We start from the raw sequence: 9333 nt of genomic DNA, 5'->3' as shown, positions 1-9333 counted from the left end.
TCGAAACCTGGCGCCGGATGCTGTTTTTTCTTTAAAGAGCACTGCGGACGCCGCCGCCGCCGCCGACGACGCCGGCGGTGGATGGTTTGGGGTCGCTTATAAAGAGCATTCGCTCTTAAAACGCGAACGCAAAAAAGCCAGCGCAGCGCTCGAACTGCCGCGAACCAAGGTCACCGCGAACCATGCGCAAGCCCTCTGTGCAGCGCTTGCACGACCACAACGTAATCACTAGAGACCGGAAGTTTAGGCACTAAAAAAACGGGTTTTAGGCGCCTATTGAAGGCGCTCAAAATTGAAATTTAGGCATATATAGGCACTAAGTACTACCATATAGGCATATATAGGCTCGAATAATATTTACTCAGGCGGCGTATTTCAGTGCAATTTTTCGGTTTAGAGTAAACACAGGCTACAAACATCGGTATTTTGAAAATGCAATTTTATTTTCTTCATAGAACACTCAAGGGTGACGATTTCAAGATATCTAGGGTGACGCAACACTGTGCGAAAGGCTGTGGAAGCAGTGGCAAACAAGCACCATCTCCAGGTTTTCGGGCTTGAAGTTGTGCCTTCTGTCAGTCAATATCGTCTTGTACGCAGAGAAAGAACGCTCCACATCCACTGAGGTTAGCGGAGCGTACTTGTACTTTGGCACGTTGGATGTTTTGATTCCATCTGGAATCGCGGTATGTCCGCCGCTCAAAACCTCAGACAGTTCCGTCAGCGTCGAAAATCCGGGATTTCTGTCCAACACAGACTTAAGCTTCTCTATAGCTCTGTCAGCAACCGGTCCCCTGGGAGCACTAGCGAACCTTTCCTGTGCGTCCAAAATCAGCTGAATATTTTCAGTCAGCGTTGTGCCCGAACTTTCAAGTTTCTGTATTGTTGTTGCCAAGAACGTGAAATGGGCACACAAATAGGCCAAGTCACATGCAAGTGTAACATCATGTAGAACCTTCTGGGCCCTTCTCACGGCGACACTCTCATCTTCAGCAAAGCTGCTTACAACAGCCTTGACACCGTTTAAGTGTTGGTTGTAGTATTCCACTGCCGTCAGCCAAGTTCCCCAGCGGGTAACAACAGGCTCCGGTGGAAGAGGTACACCCGGCAGCTGCTCCCTGAAAGCACGAACGCGGGAAGGAGCCTTGAGGAACACCGCCTTCCCTACAGCTATCAGTTCGTTGACCGAACTGAACGACTTTCGTAGCTCTTCACACACCCGATGAATCCCGTGAGCAAGACAAGTGACGTGCAATAGTTCTGGGTAAAAAACCTTGAGAAGTGCACCAGCCTTAAGCATATAAGCTGCTGCATCTGTGTAGAGCAGCAGTACTCGGTCGTCGTGGGCTCCGGAGGGGTACAGAAGCTTCAATGACGAGTTCACGAAGCGGGCGATGGTCTCTCCGCTAGTTTTTTCTAGCTCTTTTGAGCAAACCAGGAAGGGTGTTGTTTTCTCTTCTGCGTCAAGCTTTCCGACTACAAAGTGACCGAGTACTCGTCCGGTGACATCTGTCGTCTCGTCCACAGAAATCCAAATGTGGAATTCACCGATTTCTCTTCTAATTTCTCGTAGCGTCTTCTCGTACAGTGGTCGCAGGTACTCCTTGCGAAGAGTCGACTCTGATGGTACCTTTTGTTTGCAGTACTTTTGCAAGAAATTCTTGAAAGTCTTGTTTTCGATTTTCGCCCAAGGGATGTTAGCAGCGACTAATGCTTCGCACAGGTCAGCGCTGAATTCACTTTTTTTTCCTTGAGCAATACTTTCAGCCAGGAACGATTGTCTTGATGTCGACGGCTGGTTGCGCAGAGCATTGGCTTGATGCAGTGCTGTTCTTTCATGCTGCTGCAAGTGGAACTTTTTTTCACAGGGTACCTGCGCGAAGAAAACAGTAACGAAAACTAAGATATTGCGTAAGGCACGTGAAACGTTGCTAGTGTACTTTTGCTTTTAGTCATGTAGAGTTGTAAACCTGACAATAGCTCAAGGAATGGCGAAGTTGGCCAGCTGCGCAATAGCAGGTAACCGTTTTTAAAATCATGATGCTTATACAACAATCCGACCAACACTGTGCCGGAAATTTTCAATAAGGAAGCCAGTTCCCGAATTAGGTTGCAAACATTGCACAACAATGAATAGCAGTTACCGTAAAAAGTTCTTAAAACGCACATTATTGGCAAGTTCTGAGCATTCAGAATAAATTTAGCGTAAGCACTGTTGGAGGCGTCACGTTTACGGTTGGTCCAGTGTTCACGTCAAGTGCATGATATCGTTAATTAAGATCAAGTGGAAAGTATTGTATTCTCACCTGCTTTCCGCAGGGTTGGCAGAATACTGTTTCTCCGTCGACGGTGTAGCACTGCGATCCACTGGTCCATTGCCGGATAAGGACACTTTTCGGCGTCTTAATCTTCGGCATTCGTCGGCAGGCTTCGGACGGATTACGGAGAGAGCAGAAACGCCAACTACGCTGACGTGCTGGCTGTAGTGATAGGGTCAATAGGTTTTCTCTTAATCTTGCCACAAGCTAGCCTCGCGCTGCCTCTCTAGGGCACGCTCTAGCCTCGCCCGCGTGCAATCTGCGCTGCAATATTCTCGACACCAAACAACTCCGACCTTTTTTTTGGGGGGGGGGGGAGGGATTCGCGAGCAATTTGTAATTGTTTTGCATTGTTTAGAAAGGCTTTTCGAAATCCCGTCCGAGGTAAATAAGTGGGAAAGGGTTCAGATTTATTTGCATTTTTTTAAGCAGAAGGAAAGGCGTGAAAGTCAATGTTGCGCATCTTGCCGAGAGAGTAGCTGTGCTTTCCCGCAGTACCGTCCTGGCCTTGAGAGGTAGGGCTTCCATTGGCCGGCTCCCTCGCAGGCTGGCGCTTGCGCGCTATCGTTGGGGGCGCTAGCAGACGACGCGCCGACGGAACCCGCAAGAATCTTTTTATGCCGCTAGCATTCAATAAAAACCCTTAAAAATGCTAAATACAACGTTTTCAATTGCTCTCTTGTTTTCTTCCAAACAAGCCAGTGCGAACCCATTTCCAACGCCAGCGCGCCTCGTCATTTTCATTACTTCATACCCCCATTCACAAACATACTGTTTTCTATACTCGCTGCACGCCGACTGGTTGGGGGACAACGCGTACTCTTTATTTTCACCTTGCATGCCTTGCAGACTAAATTCGACGAGACCATTCCTCAAAACACGTGTTCTCCTGTCTGTGACAAAACAATTTATGCCACTGTTAGCACTGTATTATTGCGCGAACAATATATAGGGCATTTCGGGTAATATTTCCGTCGCTACGCGTCACTCTGTCAAACAGCCAGCGACATAAACCCAAAAACGGTAAAGTGAGATAGCGCTTAGAGATCGCCGGCTGCGTGAGTGACGAGAGCGACGGTGCTAAGAATACTTTAACAGGAGTGCGACTGAGCGGCAGCTGCCTCTGCAGACGTGCCCGTCAGTCACGGGGAGTCTCGGCGGGTCTCTGTGACTCCTGCCACTGATTGCCCGCGTTGTATAATTATCGAGCACGCAGCCAGTTTAGGGTGGCAAACGAGGAAGAAATGAAAAATACTGCTACTAATGGCGATACTGGCAGACTACAAAAGGAAAGACAGGCAGCCAAAGCCGCTGCTAGAGCGAGAAAACGAGACCGCTGAGATTATTAGAACGCTAAGCATGGTTGGCATAGTGTAGGAAGAAGATGATGATATTTTTGTGGTTATACGCTTTACTGAGTGGGGTGAAAGAAACTCTGCGTGGCGGATGTCTGAAGAGAAAGGAATGAGCATCGGGCGAGGCCTCAAGTTAGCAATGGAGAGAGACAAGATGCTCATGCATTCCCATCAGTCCAACAATAGATTTCCTTTTTTTCCATCGAGATATACGACTGATTGAGGCAAAGTCTGTACTCGACAGCACAAAAAAGGCATTTATAGGCGCTTAAAAGCTTGTATAGGCACGAACCTCAAAATAGGCACGTATAGGCACAATCAACTATTGCTTAAAATGTTCCCCTTCCTTTAGTTCATGCTTATATGTTAAATAGGCTCGATACGGACTGGAATAAAAAATAGGCAGTTTGCCTAAAGTTCCGGTCTCTAGTAATCACGCAAATGCAAGAACGGAATTACTGTAACAGAGCAATTTGGAACGTCCACGTTCGATCCTTTCCCGTTCACGAACTATCCTGAGCATGCCGCACACGTAAACAAACACCGCGCTGTCCGTATGCGCCCGCGGCATCCACCCCGCAAATATCCCCTTCTAGACAATAATATACAACAAAACAGCCTCACTTAATGCGTGTTGGTAAAACGGGGCTCTAGAAATACTATTAATGCTATCAAAGAGCGATTGCGGCGCGAAAACAAGAGCAAACTGCACGAAAAACTGCAGCGAGCGGCCCGAAGCGTTGCGAGGGCGTCTGCTCTGAGGAAGCCAACAAAAATGGCGGCCCCACCGCGGAGTTAAAGGGACCGCGGCGCCGCGGGTGAAGGGAGAGAAAAAAGAGGAGGGCAGTGGAGAAGGAGGGAGCAGTTGGCGCTACCTTAGTAATTTTAGGGACCTTACGCCAGTTCAGCTTGGGGTGACGCGTGGTGGAGAGCGGCAACGTTGGCAAAACATGCTCCGCCACAGCTCTGAGCTTCCTCGCGCTGGAGCGAGCACCATTTCTTTGACAATATCAAACATCGGTTGCCCTGGCAACAAGGCACAAACCGCTCTAGAAGTCAGTTACGGTTGCGTGATCCCGGTTCAGCTTGGCGCCCCACCTCGCGGCATATGGGCACTGCAGGCATACAACTCACTCCCATTTGGAAGTGCGAGATACCTTTGGCATTACAGGAGGCGATGGTGTGTGTGTTGTGGACGCCTTTGTTAGAGTGTGCTAGAAGTTTTACAGTGGCCCGAGCGGCGGCCTCTCCCATTGCACCGCCGGGTCGACTTTCGTGCAGAAAATAAAACCGGTATAGCGGCGGCGCTGCTGTCGCCGACAACTGAACAGCCGACGCTCCCCGGCCCCTGCGCGCGGCAAGATTTGCTTTGCTCGCAGCGGTGTTTTGCGCTTGCTTAGCTGATTTAGTTTGGAATATGAGGTTTAACACGCCGGTGCTACACAGGCGATGAGGCAAGCGGTAGTGGAGGGCTCCGGATTAATTTCGACCATTTGGGGATCTTTAGCATGCGCCGAAATCTCGAAGACACGAGCGTTTTTCGCTTTTATCACAAGAGCGGCTGCCGCGGCCGGGAATCAAACCCGCACCTTTGGTCAGCTAAATCTACTTTGGTGATATAGAAAGTAGACGCAGACCGTTCTGACTTCGCTTGAGCAAACTTTAAACTAATACGACCCAACATTTATCTAACCACCTCCCCCCCCCCTCAAATACTTTCTCATGTTTTGATGCGTATTCTGAAAACGTTGTTGATCTACAGTAATCTCTCGTTAAATCAAAGTCGTAAAATTAGCTGAAAATTCCGAGATAAGCGCGGAGTTTTGAGTTAAGTCAAATGCAGGAAATTTGTGGCTAGGTCCCTGAAATAGCAGCTAGTGCTTCTAACAAAAGCACTATTGCACAGGGGAGATTTCGTTATAAAGGCAAAATAATTCGCAGGAAAAAAAACTTTTATTATTGCAGAAGAAAGAAATGTGTTGTGATCGGCTAAAGTCGCGTTCGCATCTGCATACCAGAAAAGCCTACTCGATCTTCTCAATGCATCGCATGAATTGGTGGTCGCAACCGCTACATTCTACCTTGCTACGAAGTAGACGCAGCATCTATGTTATATCTGCCGTCGTAGTCATTTCTGGGGGCTCCTGCTTCTCCGCATGATCAGCTGCGTCGTCCACAGCTTTCACAATGATGTACGCGCCAGACAGCATTCCGGTAACGGGGACGCGTGGTCCGCGTAATTAAACTTGCACTTCACGGCCGCCTTCGGTGCGTAGTGGGAGTAAGCATTCGAACGGTGACCTTATCAGCTGCCTGTAGCGGACTTTGCCTAAGTGTCCTCTCTGCCAGTATTTCAAGATATCCGTGGTCCTCAAAAAAAAAATGTTTTGACATAAAGCGGGCAAATGCGTATGGCCTGTGGGAGGTAAACACACGGTAAAAAAATGTTTCGAGAAAATGTTCCGAGATAGCAAGAGTTCGAGTTAACGAGGGATTAATTGGACGGACAGGCACCAGGAATGTTTTCCCTTCCCCTTCTTGACTCTGCGCGTGAAGCAAAAGCGGCGGGGCGAACACTCTATAGGCTGAAAAAAGTTTGCTGTTTTTTTTTACTTTCCTATTTGGAACGAAAATATTAAGAGCCTTCTTCTGAAATACCCCTAACGTTGGTGCTTGTACTGTCGTTAGTGGGCTTTTTTGTTTTAATAACCTACTATGTCGCAGGCACTTGGTCAGTAAGTGTGTACTAAAAACAAAGTGCCAAGTCTGCAGGACCAACTACTGCTTCCTGCATGCCAGGGGAAGATGCCGCTGTGTTTACTACCTCTTGTAATTTTGGGGGACCCCTGAATCTTTCCGTGCATTTTTTAAAGTTTATTAGCAATCTATAGGACGTTTTTACCGGTTGCTTCAGCGACAAGGAGCTCCACCATGACAGCGTTATGGATGTGCTGCAGCCCTTATTCCCAACAAACACCTTAACGGCATTGGTTGCTACCAGCACAGTGAGACCTTGACAGCAAATTTGTTTGGTTCTGCATACATTGTGACACGGATTCATTTCTATATAAAAGGTTTAAACAAGTTTCGTGATTACATGCGAAGGATGGAGCAACACCTTAAACTTAGCTGTCGCTAATGATCGCAGGCGAGTTATGAAAATGCATTGGCCAAAAGTGTAAATTTAAATCTCCCTGTTAGCGTCATTCCTAAACCGTTACCTGTGTAGACTTTGTGCATGATTTCCCGCGTAACATTTTATATGCTGGCAATTGAAAATGAAAACACACTGTGTATTTTGTTCTAGTTCCGTTTATTTGAACCTCCATGTTAGCTTTCTTGACTTTGTGTATGAATTTCCGTGTTATATTTCATTTTTATCGCGGTCAATATATTTTCTGATCTATGCTTTGCTTTGGTTTTATGTGTGTCTAATTACACTCTCAGCATACCTGTAATTAATTTGTGTTAATTTGATTGAACTCCTTTCTTGACCGAATCAGGTGAAAGGTGGTGTGAATAATAGAATGTTGAGGGCATAGTTCTGTGAAAGACGGTGATTGGGACAACTGAGCTAACCGCTGGGCTATCACCTTTTTATTTAAAAAGATATCTCCCTTGCGCGTGTAATTTTCGGTTCGGACCGGCGACAGCATTAACACCACGGTGACCCCTAAATATTACAAGCAGGCCACTGCTTAAATAACAACTCACGCAATAAAAAAACAAACACTGCCTATGATATTAACCCACATAACTGCAGTTGGAGCGTAAAGTGCGAGACAATAAATAAGAAATTCTTCTAAAAAGCCATGATCCCAGTCCTCATATTTTTTCATGTCATTTGTGTCGACCAATTATGTCCACCAAGCAGCACAATAAGGACACACTCATCAAGCAATCATGAACCGGTTCATATAAGGCAATTTCACGCAAATAAATTTTGATGGGAAGTTGGAATAGCCAAAATGTCGATGCAAACACTTTATTTACAATCCGCTAAGAATGTTGCACTAAATTAAGAAAAAGCCGTAATTTTTTCGTTGTTGTCGAGCGGGAAAGGAAAAACTAACGCAAAATTAGCCGCCGCGTTTATTATTCCTTTCGTTACCCACAGTCCACTGTACCTACAGTATATTGAAGCAATTGCATGTTCCGCAGAACAAATTTCGAGCGCTCCGCTAGCTCCGCGCGTAAAGAAGCAGCGTTTCCTGGCCCGACTGGGCGCGCGGCGGTACGCGCGGCCAGCCGCCGCTTTCAGTTGTTGTTGACTACAGCGCCGCCGCTATTTTCTGCGCGAAACGAGCACCTCTCCGGGCGGCCGGTCGGGCCACTCTAAAACTTCTAGTACACTCTACCTTTGTTCCGCGATGAAATGCGACGTTGTGCTTCTGCGGGTGGATAGTGCTTCCCATGGTCTGGATTATCTTTCTCAAGCGGCGTACGACTCAACTTCGCATGGGGTATGTGCAGTGTGCGTTGCTAAAAGCCATCTCGGCTTGTGCGCCAGAGTTAAGTGACTTGCTGTTCGTCCCCGCAAACTGCACGCGACGTGAGTGCCGAATTTACGAGGGGCAGGAGGAGGCAACCCATCGTCTGTCAATCGCGGTTCGGACTTGCAACGCATGTTGTGACGTTGTGTTCGTTCGAAACGCATCTCTGGATTGTTTGGAAGTTGAATAAAATGTATGCGTCAAACCCGGGCATTCGGCTCAGGGCGTTCTCTGCGATTGCAAGAAAGAAGTGCCACGGGGCTTCAACGCTTTCTTTATGGAACGTGCTCAGGTAAGAGAATATTCATGTCGTGTTATGGCCCTGTTGCATTCAATACAAACGGTTAAGCGTTTGTTTACACTTCTTTCGTTTGTCGTAAAATGTCCAAGCACTCCGGCACTCCGCTGGCTGATCAGCCGGCGAGCCGACGCTCAGCAGACGACTCATCTCTTTGCCGGAAGTGCGTGAAAAAGCCGCCCAATAGCAGGATGTCTAGCTCATGACGAACCTGGGAATCGATGATGTAGACATGTGAAGATGGCGGCGTCCAAAAAGACGAAGGAAAGGGTGAGAAAAAAGCGACAAACTTTGCAACAAAAGTGTGAGCTTTCCGCTGCGCGTAAAAGAGTAACACTTGGCGCAGATGATGTTGACGACCCAATCTAACGATTACGCTAGTCAATTTAGTGTGCTCAAAACGCCTTTCAGGGCCCCTTTAACTGACTGGCCGTGGTTCACCGCAGAAATACGTTTCATATTTGGCACGTCCACTTTGCGCTCAGACGCGGCCAAGACGAAGCTTGCTGAACGCTATCAGCACCCAGCTGAATCGTACACGTCGTACATTGAAGACGTTTTGGCTTTATGCAAGCGAGTGAACAGAGAAATGGCTGAGTCTGATCGAGTGAAGCACATCCTCAAGGGCATTTCTTCCTTTGCGTTCAACGCGCTCGCCGTGCAAAACCCGACCACCGTGGGTGATATCGTGACGATTTGTCAGCGCCTAACTGATCCCCAGGCCTTGCGCCTGCAGCCATCATCTTCCGACACACTTTTACCTGACCAAGGCAACCTGCGAGCCATGATAAGAGCAATAATTCGCGAAGGGCTGCATGGGCAGGCGTCATCAAGCTCTCCGGTGGTGCAGCCACCGACATTCGGCTCCA

This window comes from Haemaphysalis longicornis, unplaced genomic scaffold, assembly GCF_048455015.1.
Source record: "Haemaphysalis longicornis isolate Haplotype H1 unplaced genomic scaffold, Haemaphysalis longicornis Haplotype H1 scaffold_253, whole genome shotgun sequence".
In the NCBI taxonomy this organism is placed as follows: domain Eukaryota; kingdom Metazoa; phylum Arthropoda; class Arachnida; order Ixodida; family Ixodidae; genus Haemaphysalis; species Haemaphysalis longicornis.
This window is presented reverse-complemented; position numbering follows the sequence as displayed.